General features: G+C 39.8%; 1 long non-coding RNA gene across 1 annotated transcript in view; it reads left to right on the forward strand.

Annotated features, from left to right (window-relative positions):
* Positions 1 to 249: 249 nt before the first annotated feature.
* LOC110363484 (uncharacterized) overlaps positions 250 to 27,368 on the forward strand; it is a 79,742-nt gene continuing 52,623 nt past the window's right edge. Inside the window, exons 1-5 of the long non-coding RNA XR_010467627.1 lie at positions 250 to 756; positions 10,646 to 10,791; positions 12,562 to 12,760; positions 13,318 to 23,427; positions 23,779 to 23,888. This is a non-coding gene — a long non-coding RNA (uncharacterized LOC110363484). The remainder of the gene's footprint in view (positions 757 to 10,645; positions 10,792 to 12,561; positions 12,761 to 13,317; positions 23,428 to 23,778; positions 23,889 to 27,368) is intronic.

The raw sequence follows: 27,368 nt of genomic DNA on the forward strand, positions 1-27,368 counted from the left end.
TATCTAAATATATTTTTACATAGCATATCTGTGCATTTGGTGGGTTCTCTTTTGAAAACTAAGGATGTGCTTTAAGTTGTTGAACTGTTTCTGGCAGGCTGTTACATCAGCTAAAAATTTAAACAGGTTCAAAGAGCGATTGGGCAAATTAATAGGAAAAAATTCATTCAGGATTGCTATATGCAAAGTTACCACCTGTAATTTAGGTATTCTCCAAAATGCAGCTGTTGAGTTGGCAGTAGAACTGAATTAGGAGTTAAGAGATGGTTTTACTTGCCCTGACCTTATTTTTTCTCTTGGTGCCACCAGTCACTGTCTGTATTGACAATTCTTAGGGCTGGTCTGATGCTTGACCTCTGAAACTATTTCACACTACCATCCCCACCAGGCAAAAAATAGGAGATAAACCAGAGGTGTTGAGGGGCAATAACCAAAAGAAAAAAAGGTAAGAGGCCGCAAATTTTGACCATGTGGAGGCAGCACACAAAGGTTGCTGAACTTCAACTCTTACCTGGTTGTCTCTCCTTATGTTTTCTGTAATGTTTCCGATGTTTAACTGTAAGCCATTGAGTCCCTTGCTGCAACCTTTATTAGACAAGCTTTCCTTCTGTTTCTCATCAACAGCAATCTGGTATCAGAGCATGCAGTGAAACAGAGCTCGAGGAGAACAAAGGGAGCAGACAGCCCAGAAGCACCAGTGCCCAGAGACATGGCCAGAGAGCCTGGCAGGGTGTCCTGCTGCTGCAGAGCATGAAGGTGAGGACTGCTGCCACCCTTTCACATCTTCTGCACTCCTCTCCTCTGGGCATGAGGGAGAGCCTTGCCACAGGCCTGAGTACAGCCTAAGATGTCATGTATCAGCCCTGTGTCAGTGTTTTTTAAGCTGCCATATTTATCCTACGTTCACTAACATTTTTCTAAATGAGCAAATAATTCCCACTTATTTTTCTTCTTTCAGTCCCACTCTTCTATAGCTCTGTTGCTCTTGAACAGCTCCTACATGCTGTTCTACATGGGAGGTATTAATTATTGGAAGTTAATTGCAAGCATCTTCCTGCAGGGATTTGCTGTGTGAAAGCTTGTGCTGCATTGGTTGTTTTTTAGCTGGACACACACAGTGTGGCACGGGCAGTGTATTTGTCCATAAGTGAGTCTGCAAATCTATTAGAGTTGCCCCACTGGCAGGAATGATAACATTTTCTGATTCAAAAATTGACATAAATGAGCTATTTATTCTGACATTTTGCCAGCAAACCACACGGCTGGATTTATTCCAGAAAGCAAACAGAAAAAGGGCATCTGTGCATTCAGATAGAACCCATTTATAATCTGAATTAGTATTAGTGGAAAACATTTTACACTTGATTTATTGAGAGTTTTTGGTTTTATCTGGGGCTCCCTGACTTTTTGCTTTTGTCTAAATTTCCACCAAGCTACATGGGAGCCTGACAATCAGAAGAATTGAACCATCATGCCCTCATTTTCATCAGTTAAGAAGTGCTTTATTTCAGTTCTAGTAAGCTGGAAAGCTTTAGTAGCAGGTGAACACCCCTGTATAGCTAATTATTTTGCCTGCTCTGAAATATGAACTGGAAGGTAGTTTTTCTGCCTAGGGAATGCACTTATCTGCCTTTTTTTTTTTTTTTTTTTCCCCGTAGTGTAGTTGCAATTTGAACTTTTGCTGATTTTATAAAGTGGTGGCATATACTTTGAATGCAAACCAGCTATTGCTGACAAGGGCTGGCATGTACTGTGACCCCATGAGCAAACAGTAAAATTTTACTGATGTGTCTGTGTTTTGCTGAAAAAAATGCGAGCTTTCGAAGGAAGTGGAAAAGTCCAGGTAGTTCAGTGGGACTAGTAATAACTTGAAGCATTTCTCTTCAGTCAATGCAAAAAAATAGAGTCATCCAAATGAATTTGATTGAAAGACACATCGTTATCTTAGAGTGAAATGATTTATTCTCCACCTATTTCTGCCCTGAATACGTCACTGCTGACTTTTTTCATAATTCCCATTCTTTACGTTGTCATAAAATTTTCAAGGACAAAGTGCACTCTGTGAATTTCTCCCCTCTCACTATCACAGCTATGAAAACACATTTTCAGCATTTAGCCATCTCTGCCATTTAAGATGGCCTCCTACTGCAAACACGCTGACAACAAGTCAATCCGCTGTGATTTTGCAGACTTCCAGCGGGCAGCTCAAGAGCTGACCAGCTCTCCCAGCAAAACCATCATCTCCTCCCCACAAGGAATAGACTAGAAAAACGTCATTTGGTAGGTAGACAAGTGAAGATATTTTGGTCCCAGCCAGGCTGTGCCTGTTGTGCAGGCACAAGACCTTTGTTGTTATTTTCCAAAGGGGCTCTGGCACATGGTACAGTGCTTTGCAGGGTCACTGCTCAGGGCAATCTCTGACTGGGACACCTCCATGCTTGCTTTTGTCCCCTCTGGTGCTCCCTGATCCAGCAGCACTTGTGGCTGAGCTCTTGCCACTTGGCAACCTCCAGGAATTCCCCATTACACTTGCCATGAGGTAATGTGGCCCCTTCTATCCCATTTTTACATTTGACACAGTCTTATCCCTTGTCATCTTTACTGGAAAATCAAGTGAGGATTGAGACAATGTTGGGGGGAAAATGAGACTGCAAGTCATAGTATTGTGCTTGTAAAACCTTAGCTAAGTGAGGGCAAATTTACTTTATGATATAAGTAAAAAAAGCACACTGCCATCCTAGACATTTCATTTTATCCAATGTCTTTTCCCCATCCCAAAGTAATTTGATTCTGGCATTTATACCAAGGTAATAATCAAAAAGCTTCCTCTGTATATGTTCTTCCATAAGCTAACATCCTCTGTGGACAGTTAGGTAGGAGACCAGACAGATTTCCCTGGAACACTAATGCAGAGCATTTACTGACATTACATCACATTAAAACCAATTGCACTTCCATTACACTTGTCTACTTTACCCCTTCCTGTTGAACCCAGTCCATATTTAATTTGGGAGTGGACTGGTTAATGAGGTGGTAGAATCAGTTACTAACCTGGCAGCAAGGCAATGAAAGACATCTGATTTGGAAGTTTTCTCCGAAGGGTAACAAAGAAAAAATAAACTGGAGCAGGCACTCTTCATTAATCCAGCTTCCCTTAGGAATGGTTTGACCACAATTCCCTCCTGCTGTGAATTTCTTCTCTTTCTTCTTTCTGATGATAGTGTGGGGCAATTCAAAGAACAGCTATTGAGCAAAAAGCATTTGTGCAATAACTGTTCCAGAATTGAGGAGAGGTTTACATCTGCACAAACTGACCCCCCCCCAAAAAAAATCTGCTTTGGTTAAACAATAAATATTCTGGGATCAAGGTGATGCTCCAGAACTACTCTGTCAGTGGAATTGTTCTAGAATAATTCTAATACTGTATCTCTGTTTCCAGCTCTGTTCATGTGATTTTTACATAGAGGCAGAAAAAGAACTTGAAGCATTCATAGCCAAGCAATCACGAACAGCATCAAGCATATCCATATCCCACTCCCTGGAAAAGAGTACCCAGTGGCAATTAAAAGTGAAGCTTAGAGGTCCCAGCAGGGAGAGGTACTGGGAATCTGTTAGGCAGGAAAGGATATTCAGTGCTACCAGGTAGAGAATAAAAATGAGTTTGTCTCCAGCTGGGACAAGCGCAGCAGGATGGGGGGTGGCTCCCATCACAGCAGATGAGCTCTGAAGGCCACATGGTGGCTCAGGTACGTGGACGAATATGGTTAGAAGAGGAGCTCTGTGTGCAGGACCAGCAGAGCGTGCAGCTCCTGAACTGTCAGAGCTTTCTTGCTGAGCCGTGTTATGGGCAAGTAGGACAGCAGAGCGGTGGAAAGCTGCAGCATGGGCCAGTTTTGTGGTGGTTTCTCCTGGTATCACTTCATGAGAGTCAAGAGGAATGAGTAGGCTTGCAGGAGCTGAGCATATTTGAGTCAGCAAGTACTGTAGGACTTTTCTATTATAAAGCTGTGTGTCATTAAGAACTGAATTTGGAAAATACTTTAAAATAACACAAGTAGGAAGTCTGGACAGAGGGGAGGGAAGAAAGAGGGTGGTGTGGGCGCTGTTACCTCAGTGATATTTTATTTGCTGCTTAGTGTTACTCTTTCTACACTTCTTTTGCCAGGCTGATGTTGGTGTCTGGCTTTTTGAACATTTAGAACTGTTAGGTACAGCTGTATCTAAAATGCACAGTCGAGAGACCAGTTGATACTCTGCCTTTTTAAAAATGACAGCTGATGTTAATAACTTGTAGCTTTCAATCATGAAGGGAAGAGCAAACAAAATCTTTTCTGCTAATAATGTTTACATGAGTCCTAAGGCAGGCTATTTTGTCCTTTCCTACCGTCAAGATAAAATAAACCAAACCAGACTGTCCAAAGAAGGGAAGAATAAAAGATTTTTTTATCCAGGCTCTTCCCTTCTGTTCTCCACCCTCTATTCTCTGCAATAAAAAACTGATTGAATTGTGAAAGATGTGAAATCCAGCATCACAGATTACAAGGAATTGCAGTACGTCTGCTTTCTTTATCAAGAGACAGAACTGCCTGCTAGTCACAGCTCCAGTGAGCCCTTTCAGAGCCCTGCTAACAGCAGTCTGGCTGAGCATGGCAGATTGACAGGACCAGGCTGAGCCTTATTGTTTTGCTATTGCTTTTCATTTGAGCTGCCGTCATTCTGCTGTTTGGCTGCTTTGAGTGGCAGTGTGCACGGGCTGTGTTTTTGACTTCAGGAGCTTTTTGTGGTGAAATAACATGCAGCTTCAAAGATGAGGATTTCAATGAGTGGAAGTCACAAAATTAAGACATTAAAATTACGATCCCTACACTGGTGTGAAGTCAGCCACAAAGTCAAAGCATGGCAGGAAGAGGTGGGAAGGGGAAAATGAGAGTCACTTCAGTGCAGAGTTTAGTTCCATATATTTTTAAGGACACAAAATCTCTATCTTACTTTATAGATGAACACAACTTGCTGAGGGATGAGTATCTTCTGTTTCTAATTTAATGCTTTTGCTGCTAGGTTTTAATCTCTAACATTGTACTGAATTTTTGTTTTATTTCAACATAAAGTGTGTTGGAAGGAGTGGATATGTGTGCCTGTGGTGCTCCTCAGAAAACTATGGTTATATTCAGTTTGTACTTTGCAAGTATGTGGATATTTGAGGCATTTTTAATCATGGTATCTATCCCATGGACTGGCCACAGAATCATGCAGTTTTTCAGCTGCATTCCTGCATGGATTAATTTACTGTGTGTCTCAGTTTATAATAGTTAGGCTGCTACCAGTGCCCAGGCTAGATGGTTTAGAGGTCATCTGAGATATGTTATAGTCCATGCCAGCGTAGGTATGTACTAAATGGTAGATGACTGAATCACAGTGCACTATCAGCCAACAAAAGCACTAATAAAGGGATTTGGCAGTAAGAATAGAAAGGCCAATGAGAGTTTTGGATACTGTGAAGATTTCTAAGATGCTGGAGAAACAGCAGCCACAGCTATTAGCAACAATCTAAATAAAAGACTGTAGGAGTGAGAAAAGGGAAGACAACACAGAAGCTTGTTCTATTATTAATCATCATAGCAATGTAGCAGGGAAGACAGGGAATTCAGGATTTGGTTTGTTAGATTTGAGCACATGGAGGAACCTGGAACTGTGACAGTCTAGGAGGGCACCCTGCCACAGCATGCCTTACACTTTGCCCTTCCAAGGTCATATTCAAAACTCTAGTGGATACATGCACTTGCTAGGAAACCAATGAGATTTAAAGGCAATCTAAAAACATTCAAGCTGCCTTTAGCTGTGCCTCAGAATGGCCAGTGTGCCCAGCACATCACTCAGCAACTGGAGGGGGTACATATGGCTTTTTAATGCAAGACATTTTAGCACAGTCCAGAGATGATGTCATGACACATGCCAGCAGTGATTCACTGCCTCTCAGCTGTCATGTGATTAACCCCCTCTCATTCATTTTCTCTAATTATTGCTTCTCTTTTTTCTTTCTTTTTTTTTTTTTTTTTTTTTTTTAATCATTGTATTCTCATTTTTTTCCCATATAAAACCGTCAACTTGTCAAAAACAAGAGGAGCTGGAAAAAATTCCTCTCCTTTTCACCTTGTCTGGCTTCTTTCAAGCTGAGGCTACATAAAGCTCTAGTGCAGCTTGACAAGTCCAAACTGCTGAGATTTCACAGACGCTGGTGGAATGGTGGTGGGAGGGAACAGGGGAATTGTTCCTGTAAGGGTTTTGCTGCAAGCTACTGCTTTCTGCAGGGGCTCTCATGGACTTCTTGGGGTTGAAGGAGGGCAACTAAAATTGAGCAGAGGAAGTCACATTCAACAGGAAAGCAATGGAAGTTGGAATAGAAAAATAGGATGTTAAACCTTCTGTTTCAACATAACAATAGCTGCTGATTTAAACAGCTGGGAAAACGGGAAACTTATCTCTGTAACGGGATTTGCCCCTGGAAAGGAAGCAGGGGTCCCGAGTAACTATTTGGTATGTTTTATTTTGTAGCAGAGGTCTTATTTTACAGACTGAAACTGGAATGAAGGATTTACTGTGTTATAAGCAGGCCATCTGTCCATAAATATATTAGACATGATAATGTTCTTTTCTTCACAGCTATTAATACCAAGGCTCCAGTTGGCATGCTCCTCTGCATTGTCTGCTTGGATCTGCCTGGTAAACAGGCAGTGGAAGAGACTGCTATATTCCTCAGACAAAAATATTGTTTTGATTCTAAAAAATGGCATGGCAGATTTAGTGAAGGGAGCTTTTCTCTTATGCCATGCAATACGCAAACCCCTGGTAGCTGGGCAGTTTCATACGTCAGTGTTCAGCGGCAGATCTGGACCTCTTTATACCAATAGTGTCACTCTGACATTCATTGCATGATGACGGCTCCAGACCGGGACACCACCTCCTTCTTACTTTACCCTTTCATATCATTTAGACAATTCTTAGTGGAGAGTTTTGTAGAAGCACTCCTGATTTCTTACTTTCTCCTGTAGGTCACTTGTTCCCTGCCAGGTGCATTTAGCAAGAAAGACAATATTTTATGGGTTATATGAGCAGGATGGGGAACAGAGAGATGAAGTGAGATCTTCAGAAAGCAACTTGCTTTTGTAAGAGAATAGTTTCAACTTATATGCCTCTTTGATTGTGACACCTTTTGTTTTTGTAGAAGGAAGCAAGTTGTAAGTAGCATCTAATCACCAGAATACACAGGGATGCAAATGCTCTGTGATTATATTGTGACAGCAATTGAGTTTACAGCTGGAAAAATATCTCTTTCCTAGCATTTCTTCTCAGTCGTTACCTTTCCAGAGAGCAAATATCAGCCAAGTTTCTCTCCAGTATCCAGTCAAGCCCTGTTTTTCAATCAGAAGATACTGTAGGAGCTCCTCTTTCTCCTAACTTGTACCAGACTCACTGTCTTCCAGGAGACAGAAGTTCACTCAGAAACCATCTTAGTCCAGAGATCTTTTGCAGGTTCATGACAAAGATGTACCCAACCTTTATGCCTCTGGATGAGCAGCCATTGGATGCATTGGTTATGACATCATCATCTACAGTTCCTTCTTCTCCAGGTCTCACTTCCCACATGGACACCACCTTCCTTTTCTTTTACATTCCATATGCTTGTCCCCAGGTCCTGAGCTCAGGTTTTTGTGTGCCAGGAGCTTAGAGCTGCTAGAGCTGCTGGTGACAGGGCTGGACCTGCGTAAAAAACTCTTCTTCCATCAGCTTCCCAGAGCAAGGGACAATTCTCTTGGAAGGCATCCAGTTCCTGCAAGCTGAGTATGCCAGAAAGGTCACAGTTTCAGGCTCTTCAGAAAGCTTTTCTTTTCTTTCAATTTGAACCATTCACCTTTGAATAACAGAGCTCTGAGCTAAAAGGATGACTTGTCATAGTGATCAGCAGCATCACCCTGGGCCCCTTTTGCAGACTCTGAGGAGCAGTGGGAAGCTTAGAGTACATTGTACCTTATCCAAAAGGAGACACTGAAAAGGCTGAGAGGATTGCTACTCTGGAAATGACTGTGTTTTCTCTATTTTCTGCAGAGTGAGACTGGCATACCTAGCTCTTCTCCAGGTGTCCGTGTTGTAGACAGTTGCAATTAGGTGAGAGAAAGTCAGTCTCTCTTCTCATCTAGACACTGGTTCGTCTTTCAAGGGAGTGAATATATTATGTCTGCTGTATATTCTTCAGTGCCACCCCTGCATTTCATACTGTCCTCGTTAATTGTTATTCAAGATCATAATCATAACTTCCCGTGTTAACCTCACGGGCCTGCAGAAATGTAAGCCTATGTTCAGGGAAGATTGCCCAAACCTCTGCCTCATGCTGAGCTGCAGCAAAGTGGCTCCCTGTTCCTGGTGCCTCCCTGGGGGAGGGAGCTGAGCATGGCTGACCAGGGCTGCTTCTCTACAGGGAAAAGGCTGGGGCTTGGTGGGAAGCAGTCTGCTGAGAGCAACTGCTGGGGCAGGGAGAACAGCTGGCACTTGGAGGAGGCATTTGAGGCCAGCCATATGAGGACGGGAACACCAAGGAAGAGCACACTAGAACAAATAGCTCTAGGTAATTTATGTCTTCTTGTTCCCTTATGCCTAGCCATTGCCTTTGATTGAGACACTCTTATCGCTTTAGTTCTTAGATTGTGAGATATGGCACAGTGCAGGTTGTTTCAATCCAGAGGAAGTGCAGTTACACAATAACAGTAGGTGCAGTGTTATTATAAAAAATTTGAAAGAACATTCCATGAGCATAATGGCATCATTTTGCCAATATTCTGTAACTCAATAAACAAGAAGGAGAGCACTGATTCATAGCCAGTGGAAAAAAAAAATCACAATTCACAATAATAACATTTCTCGTTTCTGATTTGACAATAGCTGATGGCAGCTTTTATGGACTGACCTCTGCTGAGTACACACCTACGAGGAAATGAACCTGTGAGTTAATGTATTGTATAGACTTAGCTCAGGAATAACTTGTACTAATTGATGATAAAAGCCAAATCACATGACAACAGCTAGCAAGGTACAGGCCCAGAGGAGGTAGGTGACTTCCCCAGACACGCCAGTTAGAGTCCGCAAGGTGTCCTGCAAACAAATGGAAGCCAACCTGTTGCAACAGCTGCTTTTGGTAGTGAGTTCTCCCTTGCACCTATAATTCTCAATTGAGTAAATGTTCTTCACTGTGAGGAAGGATTGAACAGTTTAGCACCAGATCAAGAAGAGACGCGAATTAAATTGGGTGGATATACCATATATGGGGAAAGCAAATGGCAATATATTCCTGGGGTCAATGGAGAGTTTCTCAGATTCTCCTTGACTCAGCATTTTGCGGCAAATCATCACCTTGAGGAAAGTTTCTTCTTGCTGAAGCTGCACTTTGCAGTGAAATGCTTTCGCAGATGTGTTTCTGATGGAGCATGTGTGAGGCTCTAGACTAGTCAATGCTTTGTATTGAAGGCCAAAGTTTTCTGTAAAAGACTAAGTTACTGTCATGTCTGTATTAAGCTTCAAATGAAAAACAGTCTTGATCACTTTATGCTTCTTGTCTCTCCAGGTGCTCCTGGGTCTTTTAGCATAGCCTGAGTGGAGGTGCTTCACAAAATGTGTCTGAAGTTCATCTCCAGTAGTCAACAAAAACAGTTTGAAGGAAAAGTAGTTCTTTGCCCGGAAAATCACTGCCACCTGATTTATAACACTAATATGGGTGAGCCTGTATCAGCTTGATTGAGAACAGGGACTGAGCTGTACTTCTGCATGCATCAAATCATTTGAATAGAGAAATAGTCTCAAAAAAACTGACTGTAGCTTTTCCACTTTTGTGGATTAAATATTTATTAGTGCAAGGAGGACTATGCCACTGCTTTGAGTGTGCAAATGCAGTGTGGATGGCCTACATTGATGGCCCCATGCAAACGGTAAAACATGAAAAGGTAGAGTGTTGTGTCACCAGAGGAACAGACAGTCCTTCCTCAGTGGTCCTTCAGACATACAGGCTAATGTGTAGTGTGATGCAAGCTGATTTTCAAGTTGTAGGAGCTGACATGGGAGCCTTTTGGTGGTAAAATCACGTAACTGTGTATTTTGATGGAGTTACCCTGGCACAGAATAGGTTTGCTGTGCCTGAAATGGAGTTGGGATCAACATGTTCCCTGAAAAAACTGATCCCTCACCTAGTCCTGATTCAGGCTTGAGGGACCTGTTTCATAGGTTCTTCTTCCTTTTTTCAAGAGAAAAACTGTGTGAATATTGTTTTTGGAGACATATAAGTCCTCAATTCCTTCAAAAGAAACTGCTCTCATGTGGGTCTCAAATACTCCTTTCCCTTGCTGTGATCAACCTGCAATAAAGTGTGATGCTAAACACTGAAGTTTTCTTGTCCTGAAGGAAGTTGATATGTGAAAGGTAGGGTCAGGAGTAATAGAGAGCCGTTCTAAGCTACTGAAATGCAGTTCCTTGAGATAAGTGAAAGTAACATGATTTATACCTTTTCTGCAGAAGAAGACTGAATCAGGTAAGTTGCTTTAAGAAATCATTAGTCAGTGCACAGCACTAAAGCTGGTTTGCTTTCTTTTTTTTCTGCGTGCAGTTGAGCCTCACTCCTAGAAAGCTGCACTTTATCCTTCGTGGTATCGTCAGCCCTCACTCACCTGGGAAAATATTCTCTTGCTAGAGAAAAACTGATTCCTTACATATATGGAAGAACCTATGGCTAAACCACTAGAGACTGCAAAGGTTTGTTTTCAGTTTCTACTTCTGAAGTACCTCAAAGGTATGTTATTCATTGCAAGGGATAAATCCACAGTGAAGAACTCAGCTAGGATAATAATGCTACAGACAAAATAAAAATGGCAAATATTGTCCACGCTGCCAGTTCTCATTCACATTTTATTAGCAAGTTTATCTATTCTGCTCTCATTAATTCTTTATGAGCATGTCTTTTTCTCTTTTCATTTTGCACGCATCCTGAGTACACTGTGCTACAACAAGCAAGAACTATTCAGCAGATGTTTCTGCTTTGCGGACTCTGGCATTCCATACTTGTTTTTTTCTTGACAACTAGAAATCCTGACTGGGATGTTTCATTTTTCTCACATGAGCTTTGGGAGCACCACAGAATAACATCTAATCAGTACTAATTCCTGTAGCTTGTATTAACATTAATTACTCAACTTTGGGGACAGAACGTACCCTTAGCAAATTTTCAGATGATGATAAAATGGGGGAATGCTTAACATGCTGAACAACAGAGTTACAATCTGAAGAAACTTGAGAATTGGGCCAACAGGAGCTTCATGAAGTGCAGGAAGGAGAGTGCAAAGATCTGCACCTGGGTAGGAATAACATCAGGCATCAGCACAGGCTGGGAGCAGACTGGCTGAAAAGGACCTGGGAGTTGCTGTGGCCAGGCTGTGAGTTAGAAGTGCACTCCCATTGCAAGCAACACAAATGGCATAGTGGCCAATGCCGGAGCAGCATGGTCAGCAGTCCAAGGGGAGGTGATAATTTCACACTGGAGAAGCTGCACTTGAAATGGTTTTTGAGTATGTAGACTCTGCAGCCCTAGAGGAAATGGGAGAGACTGGAGAAGGTCAGAGGACTAATAGAATAAGCAGGGGCCTGGAGCACAGACCAACAAGAAGGGATTGGAGAGCTGGCTAGCCTAGCCTGGTGAAGAGACTATAGGTCAAATTAACAGCGTCATACAACCACCTGGTCTACAGAAATGCCTGAGACAAACTCTTTTCAACAGTGGGAGATTGTATAACAAGGAGCAACAGTCACATGTTGCAACATCGGAGGTTCAGATTAGACATTAGGAAAAACTTATTCACTAGGAGGGTGGTGCATCACTGGAACAGGTTACCCAAAGTGGTCAGGGACTCTCTGTCCTTGGAGGTTCTCAGGACTCAGCTAGACAAAGCAACAGCTGATCTGACCTAGTATCAACCTTGCTTCTTATGGGAGGTGGGGCCACAGGCATCTGGACATCCCTTCCAGCCAGCACTCCAATGATTTTATGAATTTGAGGGATACAGTGAGCCAATCTGAAAGAATCCTGTCGCACTCAAACTTTAATTGAACAGCCTATAGTTATGAAGTGTTACTGAGAAGTGAACTGCATCTTCATGTACAATGGGGAAACTATTCTCCCAAATCGTGCTTCATGTGTTATAAAGCTGCAACAGAGTACATAACTCCCAGATGAGATTAACATAGGGCAACTTTTCTTACTGGCTTGTGCCTCAATTCTAGAAGACTTGTAGTACATGCCAACATTTAAGTATGGACTTTGTTGAAAGCCTTTCTATCTACCTATTGTTTGGTTAAAGTCCAAAACTATGTGCATAATTCTTTGATGAATCAAAGAATTTGCGAGTCCTTAGCTGGCTCCCGGTAGTTGTTCTATTCCTGAGGTATCTCTGCTGTGGCTAACTCTGAAGAATTAAGTCAGACAAACTGAATGTACATTTTACATTGTGCACATCTGTGTCCCATATTCAGGTTACTGGTTCACAAAACAGCATATCTGTCTTCCAAGTGAAACTTCCATGAGAACACAAGCTACTCACAGGTCCTCATGAGTGCAGTCCTTCCCTGAAGGAAACCCCCTCAACATCTGCAGAAACAATAACTATTTCAGCAAGAATGTTTGCTGTCTCTTGCAAAATCTGCCCAAAACAGCTGAGAAGCATTTTTAAAGGTAAAGTAGAACTTGCAAAAAGTCCATGGCATGCCTTAGTGCTTCATCATATTCTTGCCTTGTCACACTAAAGACAAGAATGTTATCACTCTGGTCGACTCATTATTCATATACTAGTTAATTTGCTGTCACACAGCCAAAAATATTTTTTCACAACATCTCACGTCTGCATGAGTGAAAACTGTAAAGCCTGAATTCAAAGTGTGTTTCAGGCCTGTGGAAATCTAAGGGTCTTTTTTTGTGTAATCCTCTACAGAGCTGGGGAGTAGGGCATTGTATGTTGAGACATTCTCATTTGACTGCAGCATTTGGATGATATGTATATCTGTAAGAGTGTATGGCTAAGTTTAAACCTATTAAAATTCTGAATGTCCACTGGGAAATTTAATGTAGTTTTTCAGAATCGTTTTGTGTTTCTTTTCTTGTTTCCATAATTCTTTTTTCGTGTACTTTTCTGATACTCTTATGCCATGGAGACAGTGGTTATATCTAGCGTAGAACAACCCTTTGCTGCATTCAAGACCCATTATGTGACCAATGCTTTCTTTATCTTATAGGCTTGAAAGGGTTGCCAGGTGTCTTTTGCATCTAAGAACAGGTAAGTAAGTTAGTGAATCTCCCATTTCATAAAGGCCTCATCATTAGAGAGATAAGAACTACAATAAACATTACATGCATGCTACATGAAGGGAAGTTACAGGGTCCTGCTAACAGGTCTTGTCTTTTGTTTCCTTTCAAAAATATAGCACTTTGAGGTTAAAAGGCTTCCTGGTTTGAACTCTGGCTTCAGAAATATGTAAAGGTATAATTTTTATTAGCCCAAAAATCTTCTGAAAATCCTTCAGCCGTCATCTTGCTGTCCAGTATTGTGTCTTTGGTTTCAGACATGGATATTTGCTTGGTGTAACTGAGTTTGCATTACTGTAATACAAATTACTTCATCCAGGAAAGGAAGAATAACACAGTTCAAGTACTGTGACTTTTTGTTTTATCTTCACTCATGCTTTAATTTCCATATCAATTTTATATTATAGGAAGCCAGAGATAGAATTAGTGTCAAAAAAAAAAAAAATACAGAAAGGAAAAATTGCTGGAACATGCAAGATTCTCCAGAGTCAGCTCATTCAGCCACTATACTAAATACATTTGTACAAGGTTCTTTTTGTCCTATCATTTTATATCCTGAAGCTGTGATTTAGTCAAAGAACAGAAAAGTACCACATGCTATATTGGATGTGTGTACAAAACACTCATCTGTGCTTTTTCCGACGCTGTTACATTGTCTTGTTCTCAGCCCACTGGACAACGCATGGGGCTCAGAGACTGTTTTGTATCTCTGCCAGCTGCCCTCTGTGTAGTGTTAGCACTCGTTCCCTCCTCCTTTACTGTTATAACACAAGTGGCTCATCTGCAACAGAAGTAGTGTGAAAAGAAATAACATCTGCAACAGTGGTGTGTCTCAGTAGCTACCCCTTAAAAGGACTCATGGCTGGACCCTTCAGAATGGTTCAGATCAATACTTCAAGTAGATACAGTAACCCACTTCTTTAAGAGAGGCACAACATGTATTTTGAAAAGAAATAATTAATGAAATATTAAGCAAGTGTTTTTAAAAATATGTTTGGACCTAGACTTCATTGACTATTGCTGTTATTCTCTGTGGAGCTGCTGGTCTTCTTAAAGGGTATCCTTGAATTAATATATAGCCATATGCATATATAATTAGGAGACTGCTGTGTGAAATATAGTTTTTTTTAAACAATAACTTACTATTGGCATCAATACCTGATGCCAGAGATACCATTTGCTGTGTGGCTAAGCATAAAGACCCATAAGCAAGTAACCATGGTTTAGAAGGAGAGGCCAGAAGTAAGGATGAGATTCAGCTCCAGATTGTAGACACCTATATTAGGAATCCGAAAGAGATATCCCCATGCAAGCTGGGTGCTTAAGCACCCATTCTAATAAGAGGAGGATCAGTGTTTTATTTAGCTGTCTTTTTGTAAATATCTAACCAACAGAAATTCCTTTAAGGTATACAAAGTATCATCTTTGCACTGTCACAAGGGAATCCTGTGCTCTTCTGTGCATAAATGAAAGTCAGGAAAGATACCACAGGATAATTGAAACAGCACTATGGGCCTATATGTAGACAAATGAAACAGCGCTAGATCTCCAATGACTGTGTTAGGGGTTCAGACATCCAGATCACAGGTACACATTACAAAAACAGGTAGTCCTCCAAATTTTTGAATTTGAATGGAGTGAATAATCTGAGTGAATAGTCTTTACTGAATTTGAGGGGAGGTTACAAAGCCATTTTAAATATATGCCTAAAAATCTGTAAAAAATTGTTCCTGAATTGTTTGACTTGTAATAAGCAAGATTTTAATTAATAGTATAGTGATCCAAAATCTGAGACCACCATCTGGCCTAAGAGTTGTGCAAGAGTGATCCCTCTGGCCAATGACAGAGCTCAGAGGGTCCATTCATGAAAGTCCTCAGCTTTTGTTCAGTGACTCCTTAATGGACCTCTCATATTAGGTGACTTACTAGGCTGTTCTGGCTCATATAGGAATAAGCCTGAGTACTTATAAGGTTTCTTTGGTTTGGGTAAAATGCAGTGCTCTCTTTTTTTCCATCTCTTGTAAATGCCCTGACTGCAGACCCTCCAGAAAAGCAAGCTCCTGAGATACAATTATGTCCTGCATGGTTCATCAGTTGGTTGTTGTTTCCCAGAGCACAAGCCCTGTAGGCAGTCTGTTTAAAAGTTGATTTTCCCAGAAACTGAGTATTAGAAGATTCTTACATACTGACAAAGCTTTCACTCCCAACTGTGCAAGAGACTCATGGACCTAGACAAAACAATGAAACATCTGAGTTTCTACCCGCACACTGTGTTCTTTGGATTTAGGCCAGGTGCTTCAAGATCTCTATAATTCCTCTTATGCACGTCTTCTGTACAGTCCATTTTTCTCCTCCCTGACTACTCCCCAGTGTATAAAACCAAATTCCCTGTCAGCTGGACCTGGTGAATTGACTTCTGTGAGGTTTGGTTCACACACCCCTGGCACTTTTACAGTGGCAGCTGAGAAGACTTATTTGTTGGATCCCAAAGTAAATCAACCTGCAATCAGGGACAGTTACCCTAGTCATATTTCTATGCAGTTTTTCAGAGGTTTAAAACTTGTTGTCTTTACCTCCTGAACTGTTTAATCCCTTTCTCACTTGGTGTTACCATGACATTCTGACATTTGTATTGCTTATTCAAATGTAAGTTGTATGCAAGGAGGTAGCCAAGAAAACAGACTAACACTTAGAAAGCATACGTGAGGCAACAGGTACAATTCAGTCGGTCCTTTGTTCCTAATCTAGTAATATATCTGCCCATTGAAGAATACTGTGTCAAATCTGCAGTTTAGAGAATCTTTCAGTATTACACTGATTTCATCAATGCAGTGGTGATTTACACTAGCTGAGGCCTGGTTATGTTCGGATTTTTAAAAGTAGCTCAACGGACAAGGGTAGTGAATGTAAAGGATTCTCAAATAAGCCCTATTTGTGGTTCATCCTATTACATATCTCACTGGTGTCCAAAATACTTGTGTGGTTCTCTTTGAGGGAATAACTCTTCCATTTCAATTTTAGTTTCTTCATCCTACCTGCTGTGTTATGATTTTTTTCCAGAAAATTACCTTGCAGCAGAAGACCATAGTATCCTGGGTGAAACAGTCAATGGGCAGAAACTGCAATCTGGACATTTTCAAGGGGAGATCAAATTACGCAGCTTGCTGTAGAGAGTGCAAACAAATTTTAGTCTGGTCGGCGCTTATCTATTTTTGCAAGTACATCACTTTGGAAAGCGACTTGCTCAGCTAATCTATAGCTGTCATGGAAATGTAATTTTTTCTTCCTCCAAACCAATAACGGGCACCTGGCAAGCTTGCTTGTGCACCCATGCATTCAAGTCTAGCTGTTTCCATGGAAACTCATCAAACTGTCGCACCAGTTTTGTAACGTGCTGCCACTTCACAAATACAGGACAAGCTGTTTTGCACAAAATTCCTGTATAATGTTATTTTATTTTCTCTCTGAAGGGAATTAATTAAGACTATATGTTTGCAGACTGCAAGAATTGCTGCTCATTCTGACTAAATCAGCTCATCTGTATGAGACCATGAAGGCTGAGGCTTTTACAAACTCACTGAAAAATACATTTTAAGCTATTGAACTCCCCATCATTACATGAGAAAAATGAAAATGTTCCTTTTAAAATATAAGTATGTTTATACCATGATTTCATTAATACACTGCCTATGTCTTTGATTCCTTCCTGGGAAGATATTTCAGTTCCAAACTCAAGATGCCAGACATAGTTGCCTCTTTTGAGGGACTCCCACGATAACTTTTAACTTAATTTGATAAATTTATTCGAGGAGATTAAGAATATGATCTCTGTGAGAACAGGAGATGGGACTCAGAGATCCAAGAGGTCTTGTCCACTCTATGGCTTAAGGCCCATCTGGCGTCTAAAAAACACAAGACTTTGATTACAAATAATTCAGATTTCAAGATGTATCTTGTCATACTCAACAAACAGGGTTTCAGAGAAGCTTCTGAATCTCAGACATACAAAGGAGTCTGGTATTTATTCCTCAAGACTAGCCAAACATGGAGGTTTCAGATATGGTTCAACACATATAGTCCTCTTAGTTTTTTTTGTCTCAGTAAAGCACATGGGATGTACCCTTTCCCCCATGCAACTCAACATCTTTTTTTCATTCAGCCAGTAGCAAGATTTTCCAGTGAACAAATATCTTGATATGACCATTTTTTGACTCACACAGTGCTCATTTTTAAAAATGATTCCTGAATCTTGGAAGCTGTCAGTTCCTAAAAGTGAGGAGTATGTTATGGGACTGGTTGTCTTTCTAAAAATATCTAGCCTTTTTCTGAATTTGTTTCTTCCCTATGCAATATTGTTTTATTTATGTCAGCAGTTAGCCTTCATTTAAATTGGAGAAGTATTAATCATCCCGTGAAACAGCAAAGACTGGTTAATGGTACGTGTGAGATAAAGCTCAAAGAAAGGTCCAAGGAAAAGGACAATTATTTGGCAGGAGTCATAGAATTAATGCACAGCAAAATTTACAAGAACGCCTTTTCTAGTGAGTATTTATAATGGAGATCAGATGGAATTGGTAGCTAAAAAGGCATAAATGGGATAAATGTCCATTTATCAAGAAGCGTCTTTCAGCTGAGGAAACCTGAGACTGATTAGTGCATACTGTAAAAGATCGAATACACTTAATATTGGCTTGCCTAATAGAAATGTTTGTCTATGCTATTTAGCATTAATTTAATGCTAATGTGCCCATTTAATAACAATTGATATTAAACAGTTTCCTATTTAATGTTAATTGAAAATCACTGCTTTCTAGTTCCAGATAGTATTTAATGTCACTTGAATTTGAACTAGTAATAAAAAAGGCATTTGTATTTTGACCCAAAAACTTTACAGGAAACCTAAAATACAAGAAGAACAGACCAGCCACCAGAACTGTAAAATATAATTTTATTGTGTTATTGTTGAAAAAATGACCATCAAAACCCTAGAAATATAACTAAATGCCACAAGCCACAAAGGATTTACTGAGATGATTCTGCAGTGGCTGTAAACTGAGTTATACACTTTTTCTGCTGTTGGTTTGGTTTGGGGTTTTTTTGTTTGTTTGTTCTTGTTCTTGTTTTTGGTGGGTTTTTTTTGTGTTTTTCTTTCTAGTTGAGCATGAGCAAAAAGTGATTGTAGTAAAGAACGGGATTGTAGTTTGACCACCATGTTTTCCAGATTAAAACCTTAATGGATATTCTGATTTTCACTGGCCTGCCAACAAAAACTGATAGCATAACACCTTAATTCCTTAATTTGCATTCCCCATTTGTCTAATTCTATGAATATACACTCAAAATATGCCTCGTGGGTTCCAGACTGTCTACAAACTGTACAAAGATCCTCAGAACCCAACAGCCTCTCCCTATAGGTATCTATGATACTCAACGCTCAGTGGTCTAGGACCTAAGCCTTTTGGATCCAACATCTAACTCTTTTTGGAAATGATATTCTGTCTCTACTGCAGGTGTGTCACTTGTATCACATGGACTGTGTTCAGCCTGTTTATAAATTGTCTTTGTTCCCTCATGCATGTACATGCACAAAATATAAAGAATACATAACACTTGAGGGTAGGTTCCTAAAGTGAAATATTTTCATATGCTATGTTAAGTACAGTTGCATTATTATTTAGAAGTGGGCTGCCAGTCTGGGTATCTAATCCGCTACTGATGCCAGGGTCTTCTTACTGCCCTCAGTCTTGCTATATTTCTTTTCCACCATTTTGTTCCGCAGGTTTTGTGACTTTGGCTTGACACAAGGTATCATGTTTTTGTTTCCCATGCCTTGCCTGACTGGTTTATTTCAAAAAGTACAAGGAGTCAATTATACTATTGCCTATTTTCTAAGTGCTGGAGAGAAGCTCTAATTGCTTTCTGTCAGTTGACTAAAGCATAGCTATTTCCTAAGTCATTTCTCCTCACCAGCAGAATAGTCTCCCACTGAGAATACTCCCTCCTTATTGTGGAAACTTGTATTTTGGTGGGTCATAATTAATAACAGTGATGTTATTAATCTTCACTGCATTTTCTAACCTTTAAAGCAAAGAAAAGTATAATTTATAATGTTAAGGAATAAAATTACATCCCACTCCTTCCCTGAGGGGAAATATGTTTCCTGCACGATTTGCAATTCTTTCTCACAGTGGATATAGCCTGTAGCAGGCTTTTAAAAGGAAAGTTAATTGTAGAGGAGTGGGAGGCAATACGGATGGCATTACATTACTGTTTGCCTGATTGCTCTTGCACATAGAAAGCGCAGAATGAATTCAAGGATATGCTAATAGTAATGGGTCCATTTTGGATGGGAGCTAGACACATCTATTGTGAGCATCACTGATGGATCATTCTGTTTCTGATTCTGCTGACACGCAAACTTCTGTATATCTGAATCAGTACTGCACACATTGAACTGTTGCTCTCCTAGTGCTTGCATTGATAATTCATCTTCTACACTAAAATTTGACAAGCATAAAATTTTGAAAAGGTCAAGTTTGAGGTCTCTTGAGATTATTTTTGACCTCAGCTTTGACAGTGAATGAAGGAAATCACTAGCTGTGTGTGTCTTCTGAGTCCATTAAGCAACTGAGGCCTGAAGTTGCTTTTATTAGTGCAATTAGTTATGGCAACCTTTCCATAGCTAATGGAAGCCATCACTGACAGTAGAGGCTTGGCAAATGTGGAAAGACTTGTGTCACCACTGGGGCAGAATAAATCCATGCAGTGATCCACCGAGGTACTCTGTGGACAAATAGGGGTTTTCCAAACTGGAAATCTCATTGTTTTGAAATAGGGAGACCATATCCTGGTGAGATCCTTGATCTCTCAGCTATTAACATTGCAGAGGGAGACACTGAGGTTTTAATGAGGTTTGTTATATGCTCTTCTTCTTGGTGACCTGAAATCTCTGAAAGCTGAATTGCTGGTTTGATGACTGTGATGTCTTATCCCGGTAGAGCAGGAAATTAATCCCCACTTGAACATTACTTTGCAGGGTCAGATTGGAAGGTTCAAGCAAATTTTCCAGATCAACATTTTCATAAGAAGCTCCATCTGTAAAGACAACTGTAGGGAAGGAGATACTCGTCCAGAGGGGAAATCTGTGGGCTCACCCTCCTTGTATCTCTCTGCTATTTGGAGAAAATGCTCTCTCCCCTCTTTCCAGTGTGGTCTCTCTGTCACTCCACCTTCATTCAAAATTTTTTCCAAAGATCTATATTTTACCATTTCTACCAGCAACAAATTACACTTGTGGTAGTCTTACACTAACAGGTAACTTACTCTCAGAGGAGCCACTGTCAGTGATGGAGTTACTTATGCAGTAAAGATATCAGTATCTATTTTTACATGTGCACCAGAATAAGGAATTCCAACTAATTTAAGCTTAGGAAAAAATATAAGGACTGCATGTTAGGAAATTATCTTGCCTGGGAGAGTAACCACTCAGAAATTAATGGTATAGAGGTGGATTTGAGTCCTTTTTCCCAATTTTACCTTTTTGATTATAGCCTTTAGGTGGTAGTTACAGAAAGAAATGGAGGAATGACTCTAGCAGGAATACTGTGAACTGGGTATTAATGAAGATGGAGCTCTGTGCTGTCCTCTTCTTCTGAGGGCAAGAGAGAAGGAGGTAGCAAAGACCACAAAAACAAGAGAGACAGCATTTTAATAGATGGACATATTCTAATTTAGCACAGGAGAACAGGAGAAACTGAGGTGAAAGCTGAGATGCTGAAGAAGCATATATATTGCAAAGTAGTGTTATAATTGATTGCTTTGTTGTTACATATTTGTAAACTTTTCCATTTTATTACAACCATGTTTTAAGAGAAGTATCCTGTCATTCAAGTGATAAAAAGTACTCCAAGTAATTTGATTTGTCACTGGGCATTTCATTCCTAGAGGTATGGTGACCCTGAAAAACCCTCTGGCCTACCAGAATATTCTTTTTTCTCTCCAACGCTGGTCAAATAATAACTGGATGCTCTTCTGCCTGGCTTGCATGGGTTGATTAGAGGATCAGTGCAGCACAGGTGCCTGACACTTTCACCTATGAATAACAGATGTCTTATGCTTATATGTCCAGAGAGAAAATGCATCTGAACTGATTGGCAAGCTTGCCAAATCCAGGTAATCTGAAAATGTATGAAGATGATTTTGATAATTTATAGCTACTAATGTAGACTTTGGCTAGATCAATACAAATATTTTTTATCAATACAAAATTACAGAATTTTGTGCAGTGGCTTGGTTTGGTTTTGTAAGTTTTGTTCTTTTTACTGAGTCTTGCTCTTAGGGAACAGAGTAGGGTTCACTTTCTTTAAAATAATTTCTCTCTTTTGTGATTTGATTGTCTGTTTTGTAAGTGAGTTAAATCATTTGCAATGAAAAAGAATATGACATGGTGTCCTGGTTTTGTTAAAACACAAGTTTCTCTTTTAGTGAATTTGCCTGTCAGCTAAAGCCTTCATATTAGCTGCATTTTCCTGGAGAACCAGATACATGTTTTGGTAAACATAGCAATGGAATGCTAACTTATTGATACGGACAGATTCACATCTGGCGAGAGGGGCAACAAGAAACACGTGACCAGGAGACTGACCAACTGTATATAACATTCCATTCACGTGAATACTTCATATAAAAGTGGGAGATCACGAGGATCTCGTCCCTTTCTGCCTTCTTTTTCCCTTTTGCTTATGGCTGACATTAGGAGAGGACCTTGCTAGTCGTCCCTGCGAACTGAGGCCTAGTGACAGACTGAATCCAGCTCCGGTTGGCTGCAGAGTCCAATCCAGGACTTTGGTTGCCAGTTCTGCAGTTGCTGAGACTTTCAAGATTGGTTTTGTACATTTTGTATTATTTTCTTTATTCTTATTAGTAGCATTAGTAAAACATTTTTAATTTTTCCAACTGTCTTCTCTCTGTCCTTCTTTCCCTCCCGATCGCCTGTCCTGAGTGGGAAGCGGGGAGAGGGAGGGGCAGAAGGGGGAAGTTGAAGGGAGAGGAGGTTAACAATACATCTGCCAGGGTTTTATTGTCACCCCGCAATCTAAACCCTCGACAGATGGGAAAAAGAGAGCTGGAGCCAGAGCTGGTGTAGAACCGTAGGCTGGTCCACTTTTACTTTTTTTTTTTTTTTGCCAGAGAGTCAGAGATCTTCCAGCCACATTCTCGTGCTGCCAAAAAGGCTGGCTGTGTGTTCTAACTCTGCTCATCTTCCTCATGATTCATCAGTGCTGACTCCTCCTACATACCTAGCTCCATCACCTCACTCCTGGTACAGGGAAATACCAAGCCTGCCTCTCAGCACACACTCTTCAGCACAGTTTTTGCATGGCTATCTAAGTAGTGATTAATTTTCATGCTGTTGCAAGACTAGAGATAAGGAGGAAAGACAAGAAACTTTGCTCAAAGAGAACTCATTTCACTTCTAAAAGGGGAAAAAAAAAAGGTGCATTGGTGTCCATTGGAAAAAAGTAAGCTCAAGGCAATTCAGAAAGTTGCTTGAGTTGCAGGCAAAGTGGTCCTATTGTGTTCCCTACTCCATTTCTGATTTGGTTATATGGTATGTCAATTTATTTATTTTTTTTTTATAATTATTTTTAAACTCACAGCCAGTTGACCTAAATGACTTCATCCTTAGAAAGAGGTTATAATTTATTATTAATTGTCTTGTGTGCCATGTAAACTGTCACAGTCATAGGCATTTGTGCCTTTTATAATAGCATCTTATGGCACACAGATTATAGTGATAAACCTTTCATACCTTCAAAGTCACATCTTTGTTCTGTGTATTGTCCTAAAATCCTTTAGACTTCATCGACACCGAAGGTGGCCTGTGATTTGAAGAAATAAATGAAGGCAGGAAACAAGGACAGAGATTGACTCTGACAGCAGGAAGAGATATGATGCAAAGAAAATATCTCATTTAGGGAAGAAAAAGAACCAATTATATTTACTGAGAAAAATCAACGAAACAAGCAGTCTCTTAGGAGGTGAAATAAAACTTTAATCCAGTCTTGAGTCCTGTTGTGACTATTTTATCCTTTGGAGAATCTGGTTACATTCAACCGTATAAGGAGCTTTGACAGTTTACCTGAAGACTATGGAAGAGTATAAGAGGACAGTTCAGAAAATGAGTACAGTTAGCATCTTAAGATGTTAATTTGTTCCATTTGGAAACTATCTAATGAGTATACTATATTTTGTCTTAGAATAATGCATTTAACATGATCTTTGGTGAAGCTTTCTAGAGCATAAATGTCAGTCTTATCTAAAGCTATTTGTAATCATTTGTACTCATCACTCTACCATTTGCTAACATGTTGCACTTACTTTGCATAAAGGATGACAGTGGACAAATACACCTGTGAACTTCCTGATTTGTGGGCGTGTGGAGAAATGACTTGTGCTGTGCCATTAAGAGTGATGTAAAAGATGACAGTGACATAAAAATGTAAGTACATGGTGTTCATTTTAGCTCTGAGTGTTTAAAGCAATACAGTATCTGTGATATTTGATTGCATTGTTGTTAATAACAGCTGTCAATGACAGTGGGAGGTGGCAGAGGGGAGGCATCAGTTTGATTTACCTTGAATTTGATCTACTTGCAAAAAATGCCTATCTCCTGTGTGAAGGTTTTCCAAAGAATTGTTAGCACTTCGAATTGGAGATCACCATTTTTCCTCTTCTGTAAAGAAGACCACGGTGACTGCATCTTGTCTGTGGGCCTTTTGCTGATTGGGGCAAAATTTTAGAGAAGCATCAGTTGTCATTTAGTACAAAGGAAATAAATGGCTCTGGATCCTCCATGACACTGACCTCCTATCCTTCCCAGGCAAAAATATCAGCACTCAGTTACACTTGAGTTGGAGACGCTTCTCACAGAATCCTCTGCTGAACCAGAGCTCAGAAATCACTAGTCAATTCTCTTATCTCTTTGAAGATACGTGGTGTCAATACCGTGTTCACTGGCACAGGTCAATTTTTTAGTATTAGAAGATGCTAGGAAGGATGAATCTATTTAGTGCAATTGTATTGCAAAACCTAAAGCTATTTAGCATTATCACAGCTGAAGCTGTTTCTTTCATATTTTAAATATTTACAAAACTTTATTTTCCACATTTTTTTTGTGTTCCAAAGGAAAAAGATTTTTTGTAGTTAGTGAAGACAGATGCCAAAACTTCCCATTAAAGGGACTTTTGAATACAGAAGCCTTAAACTGGAAGAAAACCAACTTGCACTGGAAAAAATGTGGGGTTTTCTCTTTCGTTTGCAAAGCAAAATATGAAAATAAGAATTGTCTTTTCAAAATTATTTTATCTGAAATACACAAAAAGTGTAGTAGTTGTTGATTCACATTTTTCAGTGAATAGAAAATTGAACAGAAGTATTGCCATTGACTGAATTTAGTATTTTTGTTACATACTATGTGAATATAAGATATGTAAATGTGCTAGTTCCTTCTAAAATAAATGGATATGTCTGGTGTTGTGTTGTTACACTAACTTATTACGTACATAAGAAGTGCAGAAGTATATGTCTATGCCAGACAGTAGGATCACGGGCCACAATATAAATTGAAATCCTAACTCTTTTTTATTCATAAGTCATAAACTAAGTTATCTCTCACTAATTTTATAGGTATTTGCAATTAAATTGGATCTTGAGTTCCCTGAACCCATCTCCTCCTTTGACTGCATTTAAGCTGCTAGTGAAGGAAAATTATGCTGAGCTTGTGACATCCTTAGCAACATATTATCTTGACATCAAATGCGGGGTCAAACAAGGGTAGCTGCTTTATTGTAAGAGGAATAAGATTTTACAGGAAGCTTGTCCAGTGAGGTAAACGTTCCGATCACTCCAGGTTCCGTCAGAGGAGTGTTAGCCAGCACGCGTACGTTGTTACCAGTTCCAAGTGGTACAAAGACTAAAGGAAAAGCAAAGGCCCTATATGCTTCCACAACACACCTCAAATACACAGACTGAAAGTCAGGCAGATGTGTCAGTTTGAGAGTTATATTTTTCAAACATTAAAAAACAAAAACAAAAACAAAACAAAACTAACAAACAAAAAACCCACCACCAACAAAATAATAAAAGGTATTCTAGGCAAGCAATGTATTCTGTTCTGCAGAAAGCTTATTTGCATTTTTTCTGAACTTGGAGCCATCTAGCAATCTGATCATTTCAAATGACATTCCTGAGAGAAAATTCCTTAAAATGTGAGGCACATTTTAAACCATGGATGTAGTTAAGCCTGGAAGAATTTCTATTGAGTTTTGGTGGATTCTCCATTCTTGCAAACTGAGACATTAAAAGTGATCATTCTTCCATAGAGGACACGCTCGTCCACACAGAAATAATTCACTCCTTAAAGTCAAATGACCTGTGTTATGCTGCTGGCCAGACTAGACTGTCACAGTGGTATCCTGGCATTATTTATGGCTATGTCTGTGAGGCACTGCTTACTGGATAATCAGTCACTTATTTTTGTTCAAGAATTTTTCACTGATTGCTGGCTTTATTTTTTTTTTTTTCTCAATAACTGTGTACTAAAAAGAAATTATAATTACCATTTTGCCGGAAAAAAAAAAGGTAAAACATTTGTCTTTATTTTCTTGTGCAGCTGTTTAGCTGCAAGACAGAAGAGTGGATGGGAAAGCCAGAAAGCTGTAGGCAAAGGCTATCCCAGCGTGTCAGGTGTATTGGGTGATGGAGGCCTCTTTGTGCTCACTGTGCTGGAAACCTTGGTAGCTCCCATTTGAGCAAAGTGCAGACACAGACAACAGCAGCACACACATCTTATTGCAAGGATGAGGGAATACTTTTTCTGTTGTTTCAGCTCTGGGGAAGTGCTTAATTCGTCTGTTCTCTAGATAAAGCAACAGTTGAGGGAAGCAAGGGCTAGGCTGCCAGCAGACCAAGGGCTAAGGAAGGAAAGTGCAGTGTTAAGTAGCTTCAAACTCTCTTCCTGACACCAGCAATAGACTCAAATGGTGCAAAATCCATAGTGTTGGTCTTGCTTCCTCATGTGTAGCAATTTGTGCCATTACCCTGTGACCAGCTTTTCCTGTGGCTGTGAGCAAAGCTGCACACAACCCTTTTGCTGATATGTGAATGCTTCTGTGGACTGCAGAGAAGTTACTTGGTTTTAAATTACTACAACATGCATCCAGGATGGTCTAAATTTTGGCTTTTCATGTTTTAGAACTCAGATGGATCTGTGAAATCCTTCTGTTCTTTCCTAAACCCCAAAGTTTTGCCTGGGCCAGATCTCTTGAGTGTTTGGAGTATTTTTGCTTGAGGAATGATCGCAATGAAAGCATAACGTCTTTGTTAATGTTAATTTATAGGCTCTTATGACCAGAGCAAGTTAACTGTTGTTGATGAAAGTGAGTATATATGGCAGGAATTTATTTATGCGTATTCAGAAAGAGCTTGAGTATGAGCCCAGTGGAAAAATAAATACTGGCAATGTTCTGAAATCTCCAAGTGAAAAATGCTATGACTAAACCAATGATAATACTGCTTTAGGTAATGTTTCCTTTAGTTAAAAGAAAGCAGGACACAAATTCACATTACATTATTTTTACCTCCCTAGGTGGAGTCAGGAAGCTGGAAAATTTGCTTTTGCTAGAATTTGTTGCTAGGTTTGTGTTTTGTTTATTTTTAAAATTTTCAATATTATGGAGAAAAACAAAAAATCATTGTGAATATTTCCATCTCTGATATGGTGCATTGGTAAATTAGTAGCCACATATGTGAATTCTTTTTCCTCATCCACCTACAATGTTTTCCTCCACCCCAAAAAGTGAAGAATTAGAATTGTCAGGAAATTTAAGATAATATTTTGAGGGTTCTGCTGAACGAAAGTATTTTTTTCAGTGATTTGAACTAGACTTTAACTAAGGCACAGATGGAGAAACGAAGAGCA

Source organism: Columba livia, chromosome 1 (assembly GCF_036013475.1).
Source record: "Columba livia isolate bColLiv1 breed racing homer chromosome 1, bColLiv1.pat.W.v2, whole genome shotgun sequence".
Classification (NCBI taxonomy): Eukaryota; Metazoa; Chordata; class Aves; order Columbiformes; family Columbidae; genus Columba; species Columba livia.